Source organism: Scophthalmus maximus, chromosome 2 (assembly GCF_022379125.1).
Source record: "Scophthalmus maximus strain ysfricsl-2021 chromosome 2, ASM2237912v1, whole genome shotgun sequence".
In the NCBI taxonomy this organism is placed as follows: domain Eukaryota; kingdom Metazoa; phylum Chordata; class Actinopteri; order Pleuronectiformes; family Scophthalmidae; genus Scophthalmus; species Scophthalmus maximus.
In genome coordinates, this window is record NC_061516.1 from 29,025,083 (window position 1) to 29,051,958 (window position 26,876).

At 42.7% G+C, this 26,876-nt stretch overlaps 1 protein-coding gene across 2 annotated transcripts in view; it reads left to right on the forward strand.

Annotated features, from left to right (window-relative positions):
• The window catches only part of kdm6ba (lysine (K)-specific demethylase 6B, a), a 95,164-nt gene that overhangs the window by 20,004 nt on the left and 48,284 nt on the right, over positions 1-26,876 (forward strand). For both annotated transcript variants that reach the window (XM_035626549.2, XM_047330458.1), the window contains exon 4: positions 16,308-16,374. The gene's annotated coding sequence lies outside the window, so the exon portion shown is untranslated. The remainder of the gene's footprint in view (positions 1-16,307; positions 16,375-26,876) is intronic.

Here is a 26,876-nt window from a genome sequence, read left to right on the forward strand (position 1 = left end):
ATCGTGATATTCAGTGCCAGCCTCCCTGTCCTCCTCCCTTCCTCCAGTCAGGTGAGCGAGTAGAAGGAGTATGAGCCTCACTGTCTGGAGCCAGTGGTAACCTTATAGCTGAACACTGCGACACAGACAGGGGAAGGGTTTGGTAGTAACGTGAGCTTAAGTGATTGTACACGAACACAGAGGTCATTTTTTTAGACACTGGATATGAGTGAACGCTCACTTACACACACACATAGTCTCCATCCGCTGTCAAAATGTATATATACATCTAACAATACACATGAAGAACATACAGTATTATCTTCCCTTATCAATGATGTAATTCCAGTGCAACGTCGCCATGGCGATTGTCCTCTCCCATCCTCAGGAAACAGAGGCTCTAAAGATTTGTAGCTGATTGGCTTGTCCAGGCAGCTGGAAAATGGAGTCTAGTCAGCTCTGTGCCCTCAGGCTGTTACATGCTCTAACACACACACACACACACACACACACACACACACTACATACAGTACATGCACTGCACCATGTACTGTAGTGCACACAGATAGAGGAGCTGGAAAGACTGATGAGAGGGGAAGTAAAAAATGGAGAAGTCGATTAATTCAGAGTAGAAACACAAAGCAAAAGGGTGGAGGACATGTTTCAGTTTTGGAAGCATGATCTGGGTTTTGCTGTTATGGCTATTGAGGATAATGCACTATAGCATGTTTTGAAATAAAATGATAAATCTTTTCAGCGTGGTTTGAATGGATTAAACTATTGTTTGACAGTTTCAGAAGGTCTGTACACAGCAGAGTATTGTGTCTTATAAGGGGTCATACTAGTGAGGTGACTTCATTCAAGTATGTTTATCAGAAACGTGAAATATAGAAAGATACAGAGGCATAGCAGAGAGCCACGGATGTTAGAAGGAATAGAATAAGAGACAGGAAATAAAGGAAAATTCATTGTTTTGCTTTTATAAATCTCCAAAAGAGCAATTGGGTGGTTGTAAGGGAGGTTTCTTTGGGTTTTAATCAGTCATGGAAAGTGATGGTGGAACACAGGTTCATTAGTGAGTGGCTCTGGCTTTCTTGCTTTTCACTGAAGTCAGCTTTTTTCTTTTCAGCCTCTCATACAGCTGCTGAGCTGATCCCAGTCAGAATATTTTTGGTTTCGATTCAGAGACTTTTGGCTTTCACGTTTGCAGTGGTTTATAATGTGAAGTTTAGAAAATTAGTCCTGATCCCTTGAGATAGTTTGATTTCTAGACCTGTTGGACTCACTGGCCTAATTCTTTTTCACTTAACACACCACACCTGAGTTTATGAGATCTCATTGACTGAGGTATCCAATTAGTGAGCACCTATGATCACAGAACAGTTAATTTATTTAGCAGTGACACGTTGTAACATAAAGTAAAAACACCTGATGTGCACACTACTGACTGTATATAAATCTTGAATCATGCTCATTGCGGTAGACCCACTCATGTTTCTTCACAAGCAGATGTAACCATTAATGTTTCAAGTGCTGGTTTTTAAGCTCATATGTCTTTTTAGTTTTGTCCTCTAGTTGTTTCTGTACTGTGATTTCCACAGATAACCTGTTAATCAACCAGCGTGGGCATTACCGTAGCAGTTCTGTACTTGCATCTTCTGATAAGCTACTCTCAGACATAGACACAGAAAAGTCTAGACATTTGCCTGAACTTTATTCCAGATAGGCTTTGTCTGCATGACATTTTACAGAACTTTTCCTGCCAGCCCCCCAGTATTACTCCTGCAAAATGTTCAAGCAAACCCAGATGATCATACACGCTACCAAGGCACCACCTCTCGACTGAAAATGTTGCTGGAAATGTTCCAGCTCTTGTGAACTCGTCTGACTCGGACAATCTCCTGGTGCGTACTACATATGTGAAAGTCAAACTCAGGAAAACACCTGTAGTGTAGTCACACCTCAGTGTGTGGTGGACTTCTCTGTGAGATCAGCAGGTTTGGTTTTCAACTGCTCATATTATTACCAATTCTTTTGTTTATTCCAGGCTAACTGCTGATGCACTGTTGGAGGTATTTGCCCTGTTTAATTGTACAATGTAGACCTGAAATTGTTTGCCAATTAATCAATCAATCGACAGAAAATATGCTGGCAACTTTTTTAAATAATCAATTGATATTTAAGTTAGTTACTAAACTAAATTGCCAGACATTTGCTGGTCCGAGCTTTTCTCTTTTAGTAAATCATTGTCAGTTGAATATCCTTTTGATTTGTGCTGGCACTGAGACAAAACAAATCATTTGCATTTGTCATGTGGAGCTCTTAGAATTTTTGATGGATATTGTTTACCACTTTCTGACTTTTTACAAACCATTAATAACAATGCTGTGGAGATTTTGGCGACTAGTGGTACCATGAATCAATATTTTGATGATTTTGTCTCTGTTTAGTTTAAAATGTGAATTGCATCACATGAACTTGTGTCTAAGTGATTCAATAAATATGTTATGCTGCTCCATTGACATGTAACACTGAATCCAAACATAACAGTGTTTGTTTACCAGATAATTCCACAGGATATCATTTTACAATTTTTGGGATTTCGACTTTTCTGAACATTGTCTAACATCTTGTTTGGTGTGATATTGTGCTGTCGAGGCAATGGCAAAAGAAAAGATCATTTTCGTCCAACTATTTGCTCATGTGCCTGTACAGTCTACCCCAAGCCACTCCAACTCAGGTTGGAGCCCAGGTTTGTAAACTCCACAGCACTGTAGCCACACTAGTCCTCACCAGGCTGAGGGGACCAGATGTGTCAAGTGGTTGAGCTGGGAGCACAATGTGCCCCCTGGGGCCTGTTGAAGTGGCTGGGGGGGAGGCTAGACTTTGAATCCATGTACCCAGCCCCCGCAGCCCCCTGTCCCTCAAGCCTGGGCTTTTCCTGGGCAGCGTGGCACAGTGTGTGGCCTGGACCAAGGCCAGAGCAGCCAGTCTGCCTTCCTATGCCAGCCTCCCTCCCCTGAAACCAAAGACAAAGCTGGGTCAGGGCCAGACGCACGCACGCACGCACGCACGCACGCACGCACGCACGCACGCACACACACACACACACACACACACACACACACACACTGTTTATCTCTCCATCATTCATGTCCTTCTCTCTTCTCAATCATCAGAGGTTATTCCGCCCCTTTCTTCCTTTAGATTTTTCTCTCCAATTTTCAGTCTCTTTCTTTATTTTTCTTTTTTTATAGTTTATATACAATTTGAATCATGTCGGCTTTCAGGCCTTGTTCTTGTTCACCTCACCCTGTCAGTACTGCTCCTTATGGCTACATCAACATTACTACGTTCTCGTTTTAAATGCATCACTGCTGCTGCATTTACGTACCGTACCTACCGTCTGCATTACTCCGGAGTTCCTGAGATCCTAAAACGTAAGAGTTTCGAAACGCTGCCCGACCCATTTCAGTTTGAATCTGTAGTGTGTGGACAGGCAAAAAGTGAGACGTTTGGAACCGATGACGCAGTCACCCGTATTCGGTTTATTATTGGTTCTTATCAGTCACGACTCAACTACCAGAGGAGAAGGCAAAAGGTTGTAATAATAATAATAATAATAAATTTCATAATAGAGCTCAAAGTTTTTTTGAAACACTCACTGTCAGTAACGGTTCCACTTTGTCGTCACTCCAGGAAAAGAAATTCATGGTGAAATGGTATTTGTTATCCTGACACCTGGGTCATGAATATTTAAACTGCGCAGTGTTTGTCACGTGACATATGCAAATATCTGACCGTTCTTCGTTTGGTGTACATGTTTGTTAATCTAGGTTTGATTGTTGTATAAGTAATGCAGTGTTTTGGGGAAGTGGATTTTGTTTTGCTCTAGATGGAGTGTTTGTCAAGGAAAATAGTTGACTCTCACTCCCACATACTCTCCCACACAACTTTCGACCCACTTTACATTCAAACATGCATCGTGTCATGCCCTCACACAGACTACTATCGCAGTTTTCCCATTTAAACATACATATAGCCCAACTCAACACATCCTCTTCCCACACCCACACAGATATACCCCCGCTCCCTCTGTGGTCTGTGTGTGTTACAGCGTGTCTGTCGTCCTGTCGCTGTGTGTGGGCTGTGCGTGGGCTCCACATCAAACCAGCCGCCTAACCAATAAAGGCTAGCGCTAGCCACCAAGCTCAGACTGGCTAGTATACATCACTCACTGAGTGTGTGTGCTCCATCCTCCACAGCCACCCATGGTGCTGCCACTAACAACTCTGGCTGACTTCACTGAGAGATGAGTCGTTATCAATCTCCTCCCCCTACACCCTCATCGGATTTTCAACTTTAAGTTATTTGCACCGTCTTATTTTCACTATTCAACTCTCTGCCTCTTACTCGTTCTGCTATACTCAGCTTTTTGTTTTCCTTCTGTTTATTCTTTTTCATTATTTCTCTCTTTCCCACATCTTTCTAATTACCACTCCTTCTGCCTGTTTCGTAATGACTCAAAACCACAACCTTCACACCTCACACAGACAAACACACACACACACACACGCACACGTGGGATCAGCAAGTCCCACTGTTGCAGAAGGGACCAACTTCTTTTTCGCCACATTTTAAAACGTTACCTAAATCGTTACCTCTATATCCGTTCAATTGTACGCTTAAGGATATATTGTTTTCACTGCTTTTGTTTGCCGCCATACAGCCTTTAAGTTTGTACCTTTTTTTTCAAGCGTCTTTCGGCCATGTATTTACTGCGCCAACTTGTCCTGGCAGGGTATCACTCTGCAAATCAGCTGTTCGACTCAAAGCTACCGCGGCGAGTTGGCGCACCATACCTGGCCGATAAATACGCTTGAAAAAGTTTAGGTAAGCATTTAAAAATGTGGCCAAAAAGACGTTTTTTGGTGGTCCACTCTGCAACAGTGGGACCCAGACTTACTCTACTTCCACTTCCCCTCCAAACTCCGTTAAATGACATCGCTGATCACCATCTCCATAAGGTAACATATTAACTATGTATTAGTAACATATATTTTAAACAAAAGTGTGTCTACACTATTATATGGAAAGTTATATTTGTGATTTTGATAACTTCATTTATTGCTAACGCATGTCAATTACATTTTTAGCCCGTTCTGATGTTTGATGTAAGCATGAACTGTTGCTCCTGACCTGTATCTGCATGATGTCATGCACTGCACTATTGACCCCACTGATAGGATAATTACATGAATAAGCAGTTGTAATAAAGTTACCACTGTAGACAAAACACAATCCATACTAAACTCAGTCACACTTGGACACTGAATAGTTTCTGGCATTGTTGCTGTACAAGACATGACACAACATGCCTGTTGAACATATAAACACAGAGACCAGCAACTTCACCATATACATCTGTAAAAATGTGTAATAATTAAAAAGGAATTACATCATGCTAGTGTATTACAGGCTTCAATTGGATCCTTTTCAGGCTGATGTAGAGATTGATATTAGATTAGTCTTAATCTTTTTTTTAAAATCTTTTTGCCCCTTCAGGTCAGTATTTCTTTACAAAGCAGACTTGAGACTGCACTGACTTATTGTTTCCAACTTGTTTTACAGACAAAAGAGAGGTTGACTACAGAGCAGACAATGGCTCTTTTTCTATCTCTCTCTTCTTTGTGTCTCACTCAAGGGCATGCCGACCTGTTGTGGACTGAAATTGCTCTGTGTGCGTGTGTGCGTGTGCATGTGTATGCTACTGGAAATACAGGGAAGATAATCTTTTTAATTCTATACAGTGTTTGAAGCTTTTTCCTTGGTCGGCTCCAAACTTTAACATCAAACGCTCAGGTCACCCTCCCTCCCTTCATCAGTGTCGTCTCCTCCCATCACCCCCCTCCTCTCTCTCTCTTTCTCTTTCTCTCTGTGATCTGGTGAGACCAGCACAGGGGTTTCCTGCAGATAGAGCGGGGGCCAGTAACATTAGACTTAATACCTCTTTCACACCAAAATTACCGTGTAGGCCCGGGTTTTTTAAGCGCGCATTTAATCGACAATTGGCCACATTCACACTGAGAGCAGAGCAGGGGCTGATGATCGTGTAGTGACATTTGGCGGCCATAGGTGGCGGTAGAGAGCGCTGCGCGCCATAAAACAAAGAAGAAGAACAGTGTAGTAAACAACAGAAAGCATGGTAGCCAGTGAGCCGGTGGTCAACACTACCTTATATCTTGTACTTGTCACTCTTTCAAAGTTTACAAACTCAGCACAGTGTTACGAGCCGAGCCTGGCCCTTTAAGCAGGTGGCACTATGGGGTTTCGAAGTGTGTGTACGAGAGAAGAAGAAGGTTGGCGCTGCACGCTGTGTTTGTGTACGTAGCTGCAGCCACAAGCAGAACGGGCTCCGCACATCATCCATGTTGCCGACAGTTTACGGCCACTGTGTAATGAGAGACTGCCTGATGAGGCCGCCGTTCTAAACCTCATGGATGATCTGGATTGTGTTAGTTGTTACCACCAGCGAGCCAAATCTAGGCTAAGCGAGCTAGCTACATGCGAGGTCTCTTTACTACAGTTGGTGAGGTAACAGCAGTTACCGACGGAGGAATCGAGCCTTCGTTGCCTCCGTCATCGCGCAAATGAGGGCGTTCACCCGGGTGTGACGTTCACATCAATGCCGATCGGAGGTGAAGCCGATTATTACCCGGGTCTATTGCAGAGTCATTTGACCTGGGGCTGAATGCCGATTAAACGTTTTCACACTGCAGAAAACGCCGGATGTTTGTGGGTTTAAACAGGTTTTTTGGCCAGTGTGAAAGGGGCTTTATTGACGCCCTGACTCACACATACCCATCGCAGAGAAAAGAGAGAGCACTGGCAAGTAACACAGAGTTCACACTAGACGATTTAAGCCCAATTTTCAGCCTGTCGACAAATCCTGTAGTTGCAGCAAATCGGAGGGAAATCAGCATGAAATTGGGGATCGCACAACGGCCCTCGATTGCCATGTATGAACTTGCAATGACACGATTAAAGTGACTCACCAAGGCCCTGCCGACTCGTTTCAGATATCTAGCCTTCTAAATATCTGGACACGTCGGGGAACCAGCGAGGAACCCATATTCAGCAGTGTGAGCTCTGATGTGCCAGGCAGTGAGTGCGTCAACCTGGAAACACAGGAGAAGCACTGTAGCACAACAACACTCTTCACCCTATATTCTCTGCCTTTTCCGTGTTTCTAGTAAAAAAATCATTGCGCAGACTATATGCGGGGCTTTTTTCTGTCATGTTGTGCATTTTCACTTGCAACAGATGATATACGTAACCTCGAGCTAACTTTAATGTGGATTCACTTATTAACGCGTAAAGTTATTTCTCTCTGTCCGCACAAACTCCTCTCAAACTACTTCCTGTTTCTGACCTGTCAACATAAGAGTATCCTGCAATATATTGAACAGTTTTTCTTTTTGACATCCATCTTGATAGCAACAGACAATTCCTGTCTCCAAAGCACGTTTTTTCACGAAAACAAATGTGCTTTGGAGACATTCCTCCTGGTGAAGGATCGTGTAGTGTGTGAACCCCCCGTCGCAGATGAGTTTTGTAGTGTGAACAGCACAATGACTGAAAGCCTGCGGTTACAAGACAGCACGTTGTGTAGTATGAACGGTACAGCGATCTGACCACTTGGAAAATCGTTAAGTGTGTCCAAGGCATAACCGTGTTTGTGCAGTGAGTTGCGACAATAACTCCTCAGATCTTTAGGTGTGTGTGTGTGTGTGTGCGTGCGCGCAGCTGGTACAGCCAGTTGTTTCATCATCACTCTGTAACCATGTTTAACACAGTGCTATTTTTACCCCACAGTCAGACCCACAACCCACTAGATGACTCACAAGTCACTATGAGCCAGATGCACACACACAAACACACACACACGCACACACACCAACACACACAACGGGAGGATTTCAATTGAGATGCACGTGCTGGTGAAAAAGTCTCACACACTTGTCCACTGCTCAAGTAACAAAGATGTTTTCCTCTGTTGCTACAGTGTCTGTTTGTGTGTGTGTGCGTGTGCGCGTGCGTGCGTGCGTGCGTGCGTGCGTGCGTGTGTGTGTCACATGCCTCTCAGGCAGACCCTGAACAGCTGCATGTGGTTTATGTTTGAGTATCTGACAGCCGCTGGCCCCACTATCCTGTCTGGAGTCATGGGTGAGCCCTCATCTTCATTCGCCAGCTATCAAAGCACTGACAAATAAAACATGCGCACGCACACACACACACACACACACACACACACACACACACACACACACACACACACACACACACACACACACACACACAATGGCACATTCACTACAAATACTACTTCTTTTGTGTATGGCTCTAAGAGGAGCCAGATGCAAAGTAATACATGCTCATGCTTATGTTCCCCCAAACTGTGTCCCTGTATCTTTTTGCTGTGTGTGTGTGTGTGTGTGTGTGTGTGTGTGTGTGTGTGTGTGTGTGTGTGTGTGTGTGTGTGTGTGTGTGTGTGTGTGTGTGTGTGTGTGTGTGTGTGTGTGTGTGTGTGTGTGTGTGTGTGTGTGTGTGTTCCTTTGTGTTTCCTTTGTATCTTGGTCTCTCTGTAACTGTACACACATGTCTATACATGTGGGCTTGCAGTATGTCAGCATACTGTACATGATCATGGATAAAGTTATATATGTGTGTGTGTCTGTGCGCACTATGTCAGCTGGTTATGGGGCTCTATTTGTCTAAACCTTCTGTCTTTTTTCTCTCTTGGTTTGCTGACTCAGCTGATCTGGTGCATTTAATAGGGTGTGTTGCAGCACGGCATTTAATAGGGTCTATGTGCTTTCTAGGCTCCAATTCATGGCACACACTGTGTGTGTGTGTGTGCGTCTGCGTGTGTGTGTGTTTGTGTGCGTGCGTGCGTACTGTGATGACAGTTTAACATGAGTCATTGCAGTACATGTGTTGGCAGGGGTATCCCAAAAATATTTACTATATATATGGTGATTCTATAGGTGGACTGATGAGGTGTGTGTGTTCGTACATTCGTTTGTGTGCACACATGTATGCAATAATGTATTGACCTTGTCTCTCATTGCCAGTTCCCAGAAGGTTGATGAATAAATAAAGGCGTGACGCCGCCCCAGTGAGCCTGTGTCTGCTGCTAGCAAGACAGAATGACACCAAGACACACACACACACACACACACACACACACACACACACACACAGAAATGCCCTCAAATGCAGAGGCAAAGAAGAGGTAGAATTCTGGGTCACAGTATCACAGAAGACCAACATTATTCCACTGTACAAATATAGCTGTGTGTTCGTGTGCATGTGTGCGACTGAGTGAGTGAAGTGGGGGCACTTGCCCAGGCTCCCACCCTTCACTGGTGGCCCCCATGTGTGGAGCTTGTTTTGTGTTATAACCCACTTGTTTTTTCACCCGCGCCCAAGGCGCCTGGTGCAGATTTTCGATCAGAGTTAAACACTGTGCAGCGCCACATACTTGCAGGAAAATGTTGTCATAACTCAAGATCTGAACACTTTTCAGGCTGTGTTGTGCTCTCCATAGACTCTCACCAAGGGCTGTATATTTTCAGTTCTTTTACAACTTTTTACTGCTTATTTCAGTAAATTTGTAAATAGACCTTTTAATTTGGTAAAGTAACTTTGTCAGCTTTTCTGGATAAACTATCAAACGTTTAAAGTAAAAATTATATATCTGAATCTGTAAATACAGTAAAAAGGATTTTCATAACTTGGTTTACAGGTGTAACTGATTGAGTTGATGACATTTGTCTTGAAATATGGACAGAGCTAAATCTTGCCCTTGGCCCCTTAAAGCCTGGGGCCTTCCCATGTGTGTGTAAGATCTATTGTTCTGTGGATGTGTCTGTTCAGAGACGTTTTCAGCTCAGCAACAGAAAAAAAACTTAGATCAAAGCTTTGGCGTCCATAAAAAGGACTTAAATGCAAGGAGAAGCCATGTAGAGAAAATGGAAAGACACACACACACGCACTAACTGTGCGGTGGGAGTGGTCAGAAGATGAAGTGCCACACCACTGCCGAGGTCATGAGGGTTAAGGCTCTGTTGGGTCAAAGGTCTCAGCACGTGCCCCAAGCAGGTGTCCTAGCAACCAGGCAGAGGGAGGAGGAGTTTACAAATGTGCAGTGACAGAAGTCCACGTAAGCAGTAGGAGTCAAACATCCTTTCTAAGTCAAACACAAATTTTTGAGTCTCATGCAACACATGCTGCAGCAGATTGGACACAGTTGTGGGCTTTTCCATCTCCGTCTGATTTAGGGCTTTTGCGTCATTTGGTCGTCTCCACCCACGGAATTTCATTCCATCCTCTAATTAGTATAACAAAAGACCTTATTCGCAGAACAACATCACCCACTGTATATTCATTCAGTCACATGACACACCATAATACATTATGTGACAAAACTAACTCAAAGGCACATTTGCATGCAGCCCCGAAATTCTCCAAAACAAACACATCTTCATCTAATTCAATATTCGTTTCTTTTAAGAAACTCATTTTACATTGTATCATTATTACTTTTGAGTAACTTCACACTCTGTAAAGTTACATACAGCATTTAATCTGCAGAGTTGCTATTTTTTACATAGACTCAGTGCCTGCACTTAAACATTTATAAGCTTCTTACTTCCATCATGACTTGGTCAGCTTGGGTCATCTGCGTACCTGTAATAGTCCCTGTGATGGAAAGTCTGGTCTTTGACTCTTTTCTTTTTTTCTTCTTCTCGCCTCTCAATTTTTGTCCACATTATTTCGCTCTCTCAGACCTGGGCCATGAGTAAGTGACTGCGCCACGGCTCTTATTCAAATGACTGTAAGTCATTGTAATGACTGTCATGAACTCAATGAGCTGTGGCCTTGTTAGGAAAGGTGTTACTATGGTATTACTATCATACTGAGACATCTATTTTTTTTTTTTTTAATTTTTCCTTATTCAGTTTTGACATTTATCTGAATTTCCTTTCTCCAATTACTTTCCTCCTTTGTACGTCTTTGATTTGAATGTACATTTTTTGTACACTTTCTTTGGGGAACTAACACATGGTATTCATAATGTACATTTCTGTTTTCCCATTTAAAGAGAAAGTTGGTACATGTAGTACATAGCATGAGGACAACTTTGATGTGGGCTTACAGGTTTAGGGTCACGCTGGTTTAAGTAAGCAATAAATTCCTCCATGCCCTGGCCATGTCCCTCTCAGACACTGCACATAAAATGACTCGTCCCTTTAGAGGTCAGGGTTACACACTTCAAAGCCAAGCAGACAGCCAAGTCAAAGCCACTTTCAGACATACACTTTCCACCACAGATGTGCCAGACATTTTTCATGTCCACCTCATGTTTTTATGTTTAATTTTATCGATAAGTCACACCGACAATCTAACTACGTAGGAGCTACAACACAAATAAGGTTAAACGTTCATATATTGTGTGAAAAACAAATGAGCCAGTTTTAAGTTGTAGTGGAGATTTTCTCTTGGAATAGGCTTCAAGTTATATTTATAATGTTTGACACCATTGGACTTACACTAAAGTCATTTTGAGAGCAGTAAACTGTCTCTCCCATCTTTTTGTCATTGATTAGATTGATAAGCAGTACAATGTTGAAATAGTAAAACCCCCAATCCTGTTTCCCACGCAGCCTCCATACGACACCCAGACAAACAGACCCGTAGAAGCAGTAGACAATGAAAGTGAGAGAGCTATTTTTTGTCCAATAGTGAATCTGTATGAGTAGTTGAATAGGAAAATGTGTGGAGACAGGAGTCTGAAAGGAAAATAAATCCACATTCGACATCATGACGACAGGGGACAAGAAAGACAGAGCAGAGGGGTGAAGACAGAGATGAGAGCATATGGATGGAGTAGAGAGGGGAGGAAGCGAGAGAGAACTAATTAAAGAAAGTAGACTTTTAGTTGGGTGTTGATTCCATGAGGAGTAATGGTCCCAGGTGTGTGAGATGAGGGGTAACAGAGGAAATGAGGGAGGGGGGGAGGAAACTAGGTCTTCATACGCCATATGTTCTCTATATTCCCCCTCTTTCTTCTGACACTCTTTCATTCCCTTTCATTTCAGGCTTTGCACTGGCTCACTGAGACAAGCTGATGTTCCATTGCATTTCTTCTTCCTCTCTGTACGTCTCCCAGTGTATTTAGCAGCTAATGTGGTGTACAACAGGTTAAGTGAGTTGACAGTGGGATTGAGTGGGTGGTAGTTCGGAGACGGACTGATTGTGTGACTGTTGCCTTATGCTTTATGTGGATTTTGCTAAGCCTCAATAGCTGCTATGATTTGGTTTCTTTGTTGGGGATTTCTATTTGCTGTACCTTCTGTAGATTGGATTTCAATTTTTGTCTTGTGCATATTTTTTTTAGCTTGTCCTGTGTTGACATTGCTTATTGTTTGATTGTGGATTCCTTTGTGTTCATTGGGTGAAACTGCAGCTTTGCCAAAGTACATCAGGTTTGGTTGCTTAAGTATGATTGTAGTGCTTCTTTGCAAGGTTGTACTTTATTGTACGGATGCGTGAGTACAGTACAAGTCTGCATATATCCCTACCAGTGTGTCATTCCTTGACCACGGAAACGGTCCACGAGTTTAAAATTACATATCTAAAAATAGATGCTTAACTCCCTCACCCTTCCTTCAACGCAGCCCCACTCTGGCCGGATAACACCCCCCACCCCCAATTACTGATCTCTCAACACTGTCATGAAATGCAAGCTACTCTTACTGTACATTCCACTCAGAGGAATGAGACAACTCCCCTATAAATTAGAGAGAAGGGGGCTGGTCTCATTGTTTTCTCCTGAAAAAGGGCAATTGGCCAACATGAGTGGAGCGGCCTCCAGCCGATGGTTAGCCCGGCTTCCCGGCTATGGGGACCAGAGGGAAGCTACAGCTGCTGTGTCACCAGGTTGGAGTGCCTCAAGGCTCCGTCCCAGGGCCCCTCTTTGGTCTCTCCTTTTTCTCACTCTGTTGTGACTGTTTGCCAGTGAGTCTGTATGTTTGCCCTTGTGTGGGCCCTCAGGCTGTTGTCAAGCAGATCATGGGAGCTGCTGCGAGTCAGCCCAGCTGACTGTGTCTACCTACATACCTCTATCCCCCCCCCAAAAAAGGGGAGATAAAAGAGGAAAAGGAAAGGAGAAAGACAGGGGATGGGAGGAGGGGGCTACAACATAGAGTAATGGAGCGAGTGCATTCCTCGACATGCACAAAACATGTCCGCAGGGGGAACTGCAAGCCCAGCACGATTCACACAGACTCCCAGCGTCTTAAAATAAGACTCCCCTCCCCTTCGTCGTTCCCCTCCTCCCCCTCTCCTTGGCCCTGGAGTGGTTCAAGCGAAGGGATAATCTGTGGAGGAATTCAAAAAGGCAGGAATCCAGGGATTAGCCGAAGAGGAAAATGGTAGATGATGGAATATTTCAGGGTTTACCTGAAATGATTGCTTGAGTTTTGTGCTGTGAGGTTTGACATTATTGACTGATTTTAGTTAAATTGACCAAACCATACAACATTAATGTGTGTGTGTGTGTGTGTGTGTGTGTGTGTGTGTGTGTGTGTGTGTGTGTGTGTGTGTGTGTGTGTGTGTGTGTGTGTGTGTGTGTGTGTGTGTGTGTGTGTGTGTGTGTGTGTGTGTGTGTGTGTGTGTGTGTGTGTGTGTGTGTGTGTGTGTGTGTGTGCTACAGCAGTTATGGAGTGATGGACTGTGTCTGCAGTAGTAAACCTCCAGACAGAGTAAGTTTGTAGAAAGAGGATATGTACTGTAGGGGTTTTCCTCAACATTTCTTCCAAAAACAATTACGTAGTGAAGAGTCCACTGTTTAGGTTAAGTTCTCCCTGATTCTAGATACTAGTTTACCTGTGGACCTCGGATATGTTTCGTCAGCCAGTTGGACCCAAACATACAATGTAAAATGAGTCTTCTTAAAGCTATATACTCACCTAGTTGGTAGTGAAGCAACACTAGCCTGTAGCAGTGTGCTGCCAGTAAGAATGCGTTTTTTATTAGCTTTGGTCAGTATAAGAGCCCGACCGATATGGATTTTTGGTAGCCTGGGACCCAGAGGAATTCTGGGAGCTCATTTCATTTGTTCTGCCAGAAAACGGTTTGGATCCCCTCCATTGGGAAGTGATTTCTCTCCAGCAGAAACCTTGCCCATCCAATCACAACCGATTATCTGATAATGGGTGGGGTTAATACCAGGACGTGGACAGAAGCGATTTTTGTAAACAACCAAGGCTGCCGCTAATGAACGAGCATTTGACTAAAAGTACCCGATATTGTTGTAAATTCCCCTTTATTTTTAGCTACGTTGTCATTATTTGCTCAGGCACCTTTTTGGCAGCCTGTGTAGGGCAGCTACTGGTCCTGACCTTTGTTTACATTTTCCGGGTATGTTTATACATGTTACAGGGCGGCCGTAGCTCTCATTATTACGGGGAATGCGTTTGTGAAGAGAATGAATTTTGTGATGCATTTCATGGGTATTTCTGTTATATATATGTTGTGTGTAACCTCTGTTATGCCCCGCTAAGTTGCCGTAGCTTTGTGGCCCAGCATTACAACACCTAATATCAGCAAAAGATATTTTTCAAATTTCTCACACAAAAACGGCAACACTCATCACAATCATTGTAGAATCATCATCACAGACATCTCCTCACTGCTCAAGTCTGTTGACATTTTCTCGCCCCTCGACAGATGTCACATGATTCGTGGCATTTTGCTCTGCGTCCATTGGTAACGCCTCTTGGAAATCGAAAATTAATCGAGAAGTCCCAGACTAATACTCATTCGAGTACGAATCTGACTGCGCCAGGCTAGATTTTTTTGGGGGACGATGCCGATATTGTTATTGGGGAGTACAAGATTTCTGATACCAATACATCGGCCGATCAACATCTTTTTCTGCATTGTTTATTCTGTACAATAAAATATTTCATAACAGTAAACATAGCCACATATACCGATATGTCTGTGAAAGGTTCATATCGGCCAACCGATATATCGGTTGGTTTCTAGTCAGTATAACGTATCAAAAATCCAATATCCTGTTTCACCAATCAGAAGTGTTTTAGAAATGTATTGTTAACTTATCAACAATCATCTCTTCGTCTCATCTCGGTCAGTCCAAAAATTATAGTGCAAAAGTGAAATATGCTTTGATAGCTAACTGATATCAGACCAGAGAAATGTATTAAAAAAACACATAATAATAAAGAAAAAAATAATCGATTGTCAATATTTTAGCATGTCGTATCTCTGCCTACCACAACTTTCTTGATCCTTAACTTAACTTGACCCCTTTAAATGGCACAAAAAGCTGTTGGTGTTGTGCATGTGACTATAATAAATATAGGTTGGTAGCAGAATGGTGTTTAAGATGCTGCTACACTATCTGTCTATGGCTGTGTTATTGTAAACAAGCAGCGTCTTTGGGGCTTAGCTCCTCCTGTCCTACTTAACTGGTCGATAAACAGGCTTTAGCTTTAAATATAGTGATGTCTGATATTGCGCCTTCTTACATCATGCTGGTGCGGGTATCTTGTTTATGTACTTTGTCTGGCTGTGTGTTATTTCTGCGTGTCCATCAATATTTGTCCAAGTGTGTGTGTTGTGTATAGTTTTGGATGGCAGAGGATATAATAACAGTGGGTGCATGTGCTGCAATCACTCCATGAGGATTGTCAGTATATCGGGTTCTGTTCACGTGTGTGTTTTCATATGTACTGGGAGATTTACATCAGATCTTGTGTATTTTTAAAATGTCTTTTCATATATTCTGCCCTGCTGTCTTCTTGTCTTTGTTGTTGGTTTAATTTTGCCTGTGTTTTACTCTGCTTCTGTGTATGTGTTTGTGCTATATCTGTTTACAGGCTAAACATTAAGAAGAATGATCTCATTATTTCTCATTTAAGTGTTAGTTCATATTTGTTGCAAAGGTGGTTGATTGTAACTGTTGACACAAATATATTTGAATCTGAATTATGATGCCTGAACAACTTTGCCTCAATGTCATTTGTTAGTATTTTTGAGGAGTGCGGCAGAAAAGGGGATTGAAGGAAACATGTTCCCTTGTATTATTGAGCACAATATGTATGATTTAGAGTTTCATACATTTGTGAGTTTGCTGGCTTGTGACATCTAACCAATATGGCCAGATGTATTTTTAAGTGTTATAAGTACTGTATTTGTGTATCATGTCTTATTTCTGTGGTGTGCTTGCTTTTCAGGTGCAGACGATGTCTGGCCCACCAGGTCACAGTCAGTACTCTCCCGGACTGTGCACAGTAGTGGCAGGTAAGAAGAATGTGTGTGTGTGTGTGTGTGTGTGTGTGTGAGTGTGTATTTCTACCCTAATAGATTATCGATACACTGCTGAGTTGGTTGGCTACAGCAGACAGTGAAAATGGGCCTGGATTCCCCTGAGGAAACAAGATATCTTAAACACACACACAAATACACAGCTAGCACACATACAGCAGCTTCATGCACAGGCAGAATGACTGAGAAAAAAGCTCTCATGCGCAGGACTTTAAAGCACATTTTACATACACACACATGTACACACACTTTTGCACAATTAGACACACTGCACACCTGCTGGGTCTTTAGAGGATGCCGAGTTCCATTCTGCCTGTATCTGAAGATGAAAGGAGGAGAGGTGGAGAGCAGAGACAGACAGGAGGGAGAGGAGGAGACCATGATAAGGAAGCAGAGGAGGAGAGAGAGGGAGACAGGCAGGGAGGTAAAGGACAAAGAAAGAGAACAGATAAAGACGAAGAGGAGGAGCAGGTAAGAGAGTGATAGGCAGGTATTCATTCTCCAAACTCTCCTCCCTTCTTCTCACTCACTCTCCTTCGTGAACAGATGGGTGGAGGTATCATATTTTAATCAAAGCCAGACAGAAAAAATAGACAGACAGACAAATACATGCAGTACATGCAGAATGGCAGTCACACATGGCTGCACACACACGCTTTCGCTCCACCAGACAGACACAATACTTTGTGTCCCTTGTTACTCTCTGTGTCCTCACCCTCCACCACTCTCATATTTACATATGACAGATCAGTGTGTGTGTGTGTGTGTGTGTTTTGTGTGCAGCAGTCATGAACTAGTCAGGTAAGACAGGTTCTGCAATCTTGTTCCCACAGACAATGCAACAAATCTGAACTGAGACCAGTGATGTTTCTGTTTCCTGGACAGAGAGACAGGCACAGAGCGGGGGGGTGGGAGGGAGGGAGAGGGTGCAGGCAGATGATGAATCAGATGAACAGAGGGAAGAAAGAGATAAGGCAGGGTAAAGAAAAAGGAGGGTGAGAGGGAGGAGGAAAAGAAGGCATCAAACTTGGGAGCCCTGTGGGTCTTTGCAGTGGGAGCTGGGGAAATCGAAGCATGGTGGAGAATTCAAATGTCTCGGTGCCAGTGAGTTCACCAGCAGTCTGTGTTGGATCCATCGAACATCACTCAACATGCTCCCTGCTTGTGCTTGGAACTGATGAAATGTATGTCATGTGGCGTTACATTTTTAAAGCTACTCAGGGGACTGCTCCGTGCAGGCAGCTCCAAATGAGAAGTAACAGTTTGACATTAAAGAACTTCACCACCTTGACATTTTGTAGACACCAGCAAACAATACACAGTCTTTTATATATCAGACAAGACAACCATGGTTGTTTAAACCAACACATTACAGAGGCATCAGATGGACTGACAGGAAGTCTGCAGCAAAACACAGCTATAAAATAATTGAATTACTTAATCTGTGAATAAAACTAAAATCTGAAAAGAAGTCACAAAATGATTTTAAAAATGTTTACAGATTAGTGATTAAGATTTCATTCATTAGCTGTAGCTGTTGAATGTTTCAATGGACAGAGATGTTATTATAATGAGCCCTCAGATTTTAGAACGTCTTCATTCATTTGATGTCCTGATAATAAATCTCAATTTCCTCAGGTATTTACTGCCCCAGGCAAAGAAATGGTGTGGCACAACAGCCCAGATGTTCCAATGAATTATCAGATAGCGCTGTCTCCAATCAGCTTTTAATTTCAATGCATCCGCCTCAGTTTTTCTCTCGAGTACTACTTACTGTTTGAAGAATTGAATGCAGAAGGAAGAGGAGGGTATGATATGTGATGGGGGGGGGGGGGGTGTTAGAAGAGACAGTGCCTAAACCAGTGTTAATTGAACACAGCTGTACCTCGTTAAACATTAATTTACAATTAATCAGCTCACACACACAACCCCCCCACCCCCCCTCAGTAGAATATATCTTGAATATATCTTTAAAAACACTGGGGTGGACTGGGGGGCGGGGTGTAAAGTAAATTATTCACGGTAGCACAAGGAAAGCTTGTTCTAGCTCAGCCTCCCTCTCTCACCCCGATTTCTCTTTCCCGCATCTTTTCCCTGTTCCTCTCCCTCTCTGTGCTCCATTCAGTCTATTAATCTAGTTTTCTGCCTTTATCTCCGCTTCCTTCCCCTCATCCATCTGTAGTCCATCCAAAGATGGAGAGTGAGGCAGTGAAAGAGAGATGTCACACCAAGGAGGAAGTGCCAGAGAGGAAAGAAGGGATTGAGATGGAGAAAGGAGAGGCCCTGATGCTCCTCTGTATGGAGCGAATCATAAAGTGAACAGAACCTATGACTATGTCTCCTCAAATCATAAAGTGAACAGAACCTATGACTATGTCTCCTCAAATCATAAAGTGATCAGAACCTATGACTGTCTCCTCAAATCATAAAGTGAACAGAACCTATGACTATGTCTCCTCAAATCATAAAGTGATCAGAACCTATGACTATGTCTCCTCAAATCATAAAGTGAACAGAACCTATGACTGTCTCCTCAAATCATAAAGTGATCAGAACCTATGACTATGTCTCCTCAAATCATAAAGTGAACAGAACATATGACTATGTCTCCTCAAATCATAAAGTGAACAGAACCTATGACTATGTCTCCTCAAATCATAAAGTGAACAGAACCTATGACTATGTCTCCTCAAATCATGAAGTGATCAGAACCTATGACACTGGCTGTGTCCGAAATCACCCCCTAACTACTATATAGTGCACCATATAGTGCCTTCGCCGTTTTGTAGTGGTGTCCGAATTCTTAGTGAAATTTCATATACCCTATATAGTGCACTGAATGTATCCCAGAATGCATCATGAAAGGTAGTGGACAACCGATGGTCAATAACCGAGCAAAATATACCATGATGCATTGCGCTCGCTGCGCTGATAAACGGCGGAGGGAAGAGACGAGACGACGGCGGTATAAATAGGTATTAATTCAAGTGTAAAATAAATATTTTAAATATAATAGGATCGTCCACCGCCCGGCATCATTGTAGTTACGTCATAATCCTGCGACAAAAACGTAATTACCATCGCTACTCAAGTAGTGTCCGAAATCGTAGCTGGTGAGTGACTATATAGCCCACTACAACGAATTTCCTTTATAGTGATTAGGGGGTAGTGAATGAGTGGGTGATTTCGGACACAGCCACTGTCTCCTCAAATTATAAAGTGAACAGCACCTATGACAATGTCTCCTCAAATCATAAAGTGAACAGAACCTATGACAATGTCTCCTCAAATCATAAAGTGAACAGAACCTATGACTATGTCTCCTCAAATCATAAAGTGAACAGAACCTATGACAATGTCTCACTTAAGTTCGACTAACCTGAAGATACTGTTCACACATGAGAATGACGTTCACCCACAGAGGTTTTTTGGGTTGTTTTTGTAAACATGGTCATCACACAATAGGAAAACTACTTAATCTGTTTTTTTTGTCCTACTGTGATATTGAAACTGAAAGTTTGTGCATCAAAACCAACATCTGGCAAGGAGTGAATAGTTTTCTGTTTCTGTTATCAGAGAAGTCAATGGGCAAAGATATTGATTTAATAACCGGTCATTAATGCTACCTGCAAACCAGGAGAATAACACTGGCGCTGCTGTACTTTGGTCAAATCACCATTTATCACATAGTTATGTGACAAAATAATCAACCATGGAGCCTGTGTCAAGTGTTTGACTAGTGTTTGCGAATATTAGTGATCACAGAGAGGGTCTGATTCCATAGAAAGTTTTGTCGTAAAGTTTTCTACGACGCTTCACGCTAGTGCTGTCAACATTAACGAGTTCATCTTTACGTTAATTGTTAACTATTTAACGCATACATTTTTTTTTACGCCATTGACACATTTTGTTTACTTCCTGTCGAGCTGACAACGTGTGCTGCATAACCGTCATCCATTAGCCATCCTGGCTAAAGATTGATACGGACAAGGAAGGAGTTTAAGGAGTTTAAAGTTCGTTTTGTCTCGATAACGCGAGAAAAGCCACACACACGGGAAACAGCAAATGTCACTTTCACGATGTATGCCAAAAAGAAAAGCGATAAATATGTCGCAAGATACTCTTATGTTGAAAGAGACAGGAAGTTGTTTGAGCGGACGCTCTGTGTGTTGTGAGGTTACGCTCGTCATCTGTTGCAGTGAAAATGCTCAACATGACAGAAACCCGGCCCGCATATAGTCTGCGCAAAGTTTTTCTTCAGAAACACGGAAAGGCAGAGAATATGAGTGAAGAGTGTTGTTGTGGTTTCCAGGTTGACACACTCACTGTCTGTCGCATCACAGCTCACACAGGAGATGGTTCCTCGACGTGTCCAGATATTTAGCTGATAGATATCTGGACATGTTAGCAAGGCCTCTTTGAGTCACTTTGGCCTTGATGGTTTTATTGGAAATCTGTTGTTCACAGGAGAAAATCTATGCTAAAGGTTAAAAAAGAGGCTATTAAACAATAGTATTTGAATTTAAATACTTCCTTTGTGTTGATTCTACATCAAATCCATCATTTTACATTTAAATATCCATTATTACAAACTTGTCTTAAGAAAAATAAATGCGATTAACAGCAAATTGTGCGATTAATTTGTTAAGCAAAATGTCACACACGCAGGCGGCGTGAAAAGCCTGCTCTCAAAGAGAGGCATGAAGCGATAATCGATCAAATGGGGATGACCATGCATACTTTCAGTGAGTCTTTCTTTGACGGCGCTGTCCACCGCCAGGCCCACCCCAGTTGTGACATCCACATGGAGAAGGTTTCAGGTGCTGTTGGACCATCCTACTAGCACTTTGGTTGAAGCTGCACTGTCAAGTTGTTCAGTGTGGATGGAGAGCAAAACCTGAGAGAAGATGTGTATTCTTGGATTTAGCCAGCGAGAGCGGATGTACAACCAGAGAGCAACCTGTGAATGCTGCGGTAGTTTATATCCAGCAGATGTGGCCACAGGCACTTTCTGTTCTCACTGTGGTCTTTGAAGACATACTGTGTGTGTAGACTGTGTTTGCAGTAAACCCTGTCTTTCCTGCATGTCCATTGTGTTGGGCTGTTCTGCCCGGTGCCACTGGCTCTTATATAACAGATTACAGCAACTAGTATAACCTGCAGTGCACTCACTGACACACATCCTTTGTCTCCCATGGTCCCTCGATCTGTCACTATCTTCTCGGGCCTGCTTGCACAATTAAACGCTCTTTTTAATGCTTTGTTTCCCCTCTCTCTCTCTCTCTTTTCTTTATCCATTGCTGCTTTCTCCCTCACCACTCTCTTTATCATTGTCACTTTGGCCACATCCCAAAATTCCCGACTATTACTCACCCTCTCTGTGTTTCTACCTCTTTTTCGCTGTCCTCTCTATCAGTCACATCTACCCCTATCTCTCTCCCCCCCCCCCCAGTCTAGGCTCCAACTCAAATATTACAAATGCTATTGCATGCTGGCTAGGGGCCAAATCAGCAAGGCAATAAATCAATATGGTGAGAGAATTATGTAATATACCACCATACTGACTGGTCTTCTCTCCTCCTCCCTGGGTGGTTTCCTTTTCTGCTCCTTGCTCTCGTTATCGACTCACCTTGTTTTACTACCCTTTGTTTGATTTTTACCCCTATTTAACCAGACAAATTGTCCAAGTCTTATTCACATCATTGGTCTCAGGGTGAGTTTTTCAACCTGAATTGCGGATTTTCTTTCCATCAAATTACTAAATGTAATATTGAGAAAATCCAGACAGATTTTCCAGACTGTGGATCTAATTGCACCATTAAAAAGACAATATTGCATAAAAGGCTATGGAAAGTCAAACCATGCATCAAAGTGTACATTGATGTGTAAAAACCCACGTTCTCCACAGCATTGATCTGCACCATATCCTCAGCTAGGATGCCACCACCGCAGTCTCCTCTTTCCATAGTTTTATTGTAATTTTTCTGCTGCTTTTCTACGTCTTTTACTTCAACAAAAATGTATAATAGTTTGACCATTTCTCTTGGAAAGCTCGACGTTCAGCATCTACTTTTCTTTTCTTGACAGTCGCCATAATGCTCGTCAGCGATGACACGCAACAGCTATCAGTGTGCTTTCCATAATGCCCCCACAGTCATACAGCCAGAAGCGACCACCACAGAAAAAAAGAAGATTTTTGACTTTCTGTATTTTGTATTCAAGAATTTCCCCATAGGCCATATACGGCCCAGAGGTCAGAGGTTCCCCATCCATGGTTTGATTTTACATGCAGGGGTTCTCTGTGTGTGGGCTTGTAATTGTAATTACAGTGTCATTACACTTCACCCAGCACCCCAGGCGGTTGATAAGAAATGAAACATGCAAGAACTATTGTCTGGTGTATATACTCTAATGGAGTACTTGGTAATCTACAAAGGTAGGATGTGTGTTCACGCCTCACCTGGGGAAAATCATTTGTTGCCCAGTGGGGATTCATTGAAGAAACATTTTGCAATGCTTGAATCTTGGGTTTGATGTTTTATCGAGGAGTTTGTCCAAGCAATTGTTTGGCAAATGAAAGATTTTTTGGCTTAATGCTGAATAGCACGTTTGCACTGTCAAGTTTTGTGTCCATGCTGTTATCATGCAGTAGGTGCAGCAGGACATTGACTAAATCGAGACACAGTAGTAACGTAAAATTCTCTGTCGGTGTCATGTTTCAGTTCCTTGTTGGTGTTGGCCAGACTCCAATAATATTGGGTATCTATCCCTGCTTAGCCACTCAGTCAGTGTGTTTACATGCAGTTTAAAAACCCGATTATATTCGGTTTAAGGCAATACCCTGGTTTCTCAAACGCCATGTTTTACCCCGGCTAAAATCTGAGTTCTCATACTCCGGTTAACAGACCTAGATAAATCCTTTAGTAACCGGGGTATTCTTGCATGTATACACCTTAACCAGGGTAAGCTCAGGTTACGTGTCTTCACATGCTCCGTAACTACGCTGTGGTGTTTTTTTTACCCAGAAATAGAAGAGATCAGGAAGCAACGGCGCCAAAAACAACAGCAACAACACAAGGTTTACCTTTAAACCGGATGACTTTGCCATGGCAAGTAACATTCCTACCAAGAAGACCAATTTCAAATGTACGAGATGTACGCTGCTGAAAAAGTCATCCATGTTCTCCCCGCTTTCCAAGTTGTTGTGATTTTGACAAAATACAACCGGAAGAAAAGCCTTTTTTTGACCAGTTGTACGTTGGCATAGCGTCACCTACTGTACCGGAGGTAAAATTACTCCCGTCATTCTTCCCATACTTAAACTTTGTTAAGTTTATAGCATTAGTTAAGTTTCAAAACTCGTGGAGAGCGTAAAACACACTCGACGGAGCATTTCACACGCACAGAATGGCATCCGTGAGTGTAAAATCATGCTCGCGAGCATTTGTGCTCCGCGCGCGGGACTTAACCCCTCCCCTACTCACTCGCAACTGCTGAACACGCTCGCTCGACTTCACAACACGCGTGCTCGACAAGTAGAGTTGTGAGACTTTGGAGGCGGGATCAGTGACTGATGGTCCCCTCCGTTGATTGGTCACTTCTCTGCAAAACTCATTTACTTTGTGTGAAAGGCTCTACCTCTTTTGCTGTTGATTTTAGCACACCTGTGTTGTGGTTGAGGGCTGTGAGGAACAGGTCAAAGTTTGAAGGCATTGTTTATTACTGGGTGTGTTTATTGACAGTTGGGTCAAAAAGTATGAGACGACTCTCCCATTCACTTGAATGGAAATTTTCTGAAATATTTTCCTTCAAACTGTTTATTAATCAGTATAAACAGCACAACGTGGACAAAGAAGCAAAAAAACTATGCAGAGAACATGCTTTATGATTGAGTTTGTTTGTAGATAAAACAAACTAGAGTTGGTTATGAGCTAACATCTGACAGCTGCATAAGTTTCTATTGCAGCTTTTAGTTTATGCATGCACACATCAACACACATACTGCATGCAACATCTGTATCTGGAAACTGTGCATGCCCCGACTGGCACATACTCATCTGCTGATCTTATGGAAAGTCTTCAGGTTTACATCCAGTGTTTCTCCGTAACCTCTCTGTTCTGGTCATGCAGCCGAGAGCCGTGTCTCCTGCTGCCCTGGCTTCTGTACAGAAAGGGGGAGGGAGAGAGTGGGGGAGCAGTCTATAGGAGTCAATGAGTGCACTAGCAGAGCCTATACTTCCTCCAGCCTATGCCCTGGTCAGAGAGTGCAGCGGCTCTATGCTGTATTTTCCATACCGTCACCCCTTACCCTCCCTCTCCCTCTCCCTCCCGGCTTTCCGACTGTACTTTTTCTCTCCTCTCTGGAATTCCATCTTCCTGCACGTGGCTGACACTCAAGTGTGTGTGTGTGTGTATAACATGCCAACAAGTGGGCACTACTTGTTCCACTGTCCCAGCCTGTAAGCTCTGTAGAATTAAAAGTTACTGTGCTCACTGTACACTTTGTACTGACCTGTTCAATAAGCTACAAAGCACTGAAATGTATTCTGAACAAAATATGATGTTAGACTTCCTTTATGTTGTTTTGAAGTTTCATGCTAAATCCCCGTTCACACTGGACAAAAACCCACAGCTCCCACTAACATCTGGCTTTTGTCTTCACTGGGACAGGGTACAATTGGCATTTATTCTCGGGTCAAATGAGTCTGCAGTAGTCACGGGTATTTATCGGCTCCACTCCCAATCGGCAGTGATAGAAACACAACACCCCAGTTGGACACACTGACTTTCCCAGCGCAACGCTATGACATGCATCAAAGTTCTGGATGTTGGCGTGTAAAGAACATTTCTTGTTTTTTTACTGTGTAAGGAAAGGGAGAGAGGTTTTTTTCTTCCTATGCTTTGCTGTAATATACAACTTTGCCAAATATACAACTTTGGCAAAGGAGATATGAAATAGTGTAGCCACTATGACATAGTCACTGGCCTCAATGCTGTTATTTGATTGGTTGTGTCTGTTTGTTAGCAGGATTACTAATGTAATTGCCTGACATTTTTTTTAAAGATATGTCTCAGTCATGGTAAAATGTGGTTACATTTTGTTAGGGATCCAGGAATGTTTTTGAAAGATTCTCCACCAGTATCTTCACAAATGCATTACATTTTAATAATATGCAGGTCTGATGGAGATGGGATTGCACGTTTTGGGGGAAACCGTATAAAGGTGGGCGATTGCTAAGCCTTGGCGGAGGACTGTGCTCTGAGTGCTCGTGTTAACCATGTTTTCAACTGCATTTGCCTTAACTGCATTAATCTGTTTAGTAAAAGGAGACAATCCCCCCTTTTTGCACCAAGATGAGTGTGTGTGAGTTTGAATTTATAAGTTATATTGATCTCGACGTGATTTCCTTATGGAAAAAAAGTAAAATCACAAACTTTTTACAGTAATAAAGGGGTATTGCATAGTATGTCAGACAATTAGATTAAGAAATGATAACCTAAACTGACCATTTTAAACATTCATAACTGTTAATAATGCATTAAGTTATTTAATAATGCATTAAATAACTTCCTGGTTTAACAGTGCTGCCATTCTTTCAGTAATTGTACACATGCAGTTTGTTTTCCGTGCAATGAGGGATTATTTTAGGTGTACACATTTTTGGTTTTACCTACAAGAAAAGTAGTTTAGACGATCATGCTATGCTTTAAACTGTCTGATTATTCAAGGTTCAAAATTGATCCAAAAAAAAAGTCACAGAACTGAGTTCACAGAGGAAACGGCAGTAAAGCGGTCATGTAATTGCTTTAATTCGCAACAGAAATTAGATGTAGTAGATTCTTTCAAAACACTGAACGCATGCTGTCAAAAGTCAGGAAATGAAGGAAAAGAGTCACTAACTCTTCCAGTGGTCATTTGCTCTGGATTTGTCACCGGCATCACACATCTGTTGGTGCAAAGATGTTGGTGTAGTAAATTCACATCTCCGCAACAACACATGCTGTAGAGTTCTATATCCCTGATCGAAGGTTATCTGCATCTGTATTGATTCTTTTTTTTTTTTTTATCACCAATGTGTGTGCACTGTAGGTCAAAGCATTTCTCCATCAGGCTTACATCACACTAACGAAGAAGAGATATCGAGGTGGAGAGCGAACACAGGCTCCTTCTGCTCTCCAATCCCATCTGTTTGACACACAGAGGGAGGGAGGGAGGAGAGAGGGAGGAGTGGTAGACGAATGAGAACGAGGCCAGATCAGGCAGAGGGAGGGGTGGGGGTGGGGGGTGTAAAGGGGGGGAGGTGCTGTTTAGAGAAAGGCAGGGAGTGAAAAAAAATCAGAGGGAGGCAGGCTGGGGGGTTGGGCTCCGAGCCTGTGTGTGTGTGTGTGTGTGTGTGTGTGTGTGTGTGTGTGTGTGTGTGTGTGTGTGTGTGTGTGTGTGTGTGTGTGTGTGTGTGTGTGTGTGTGTGTGTGTGTGT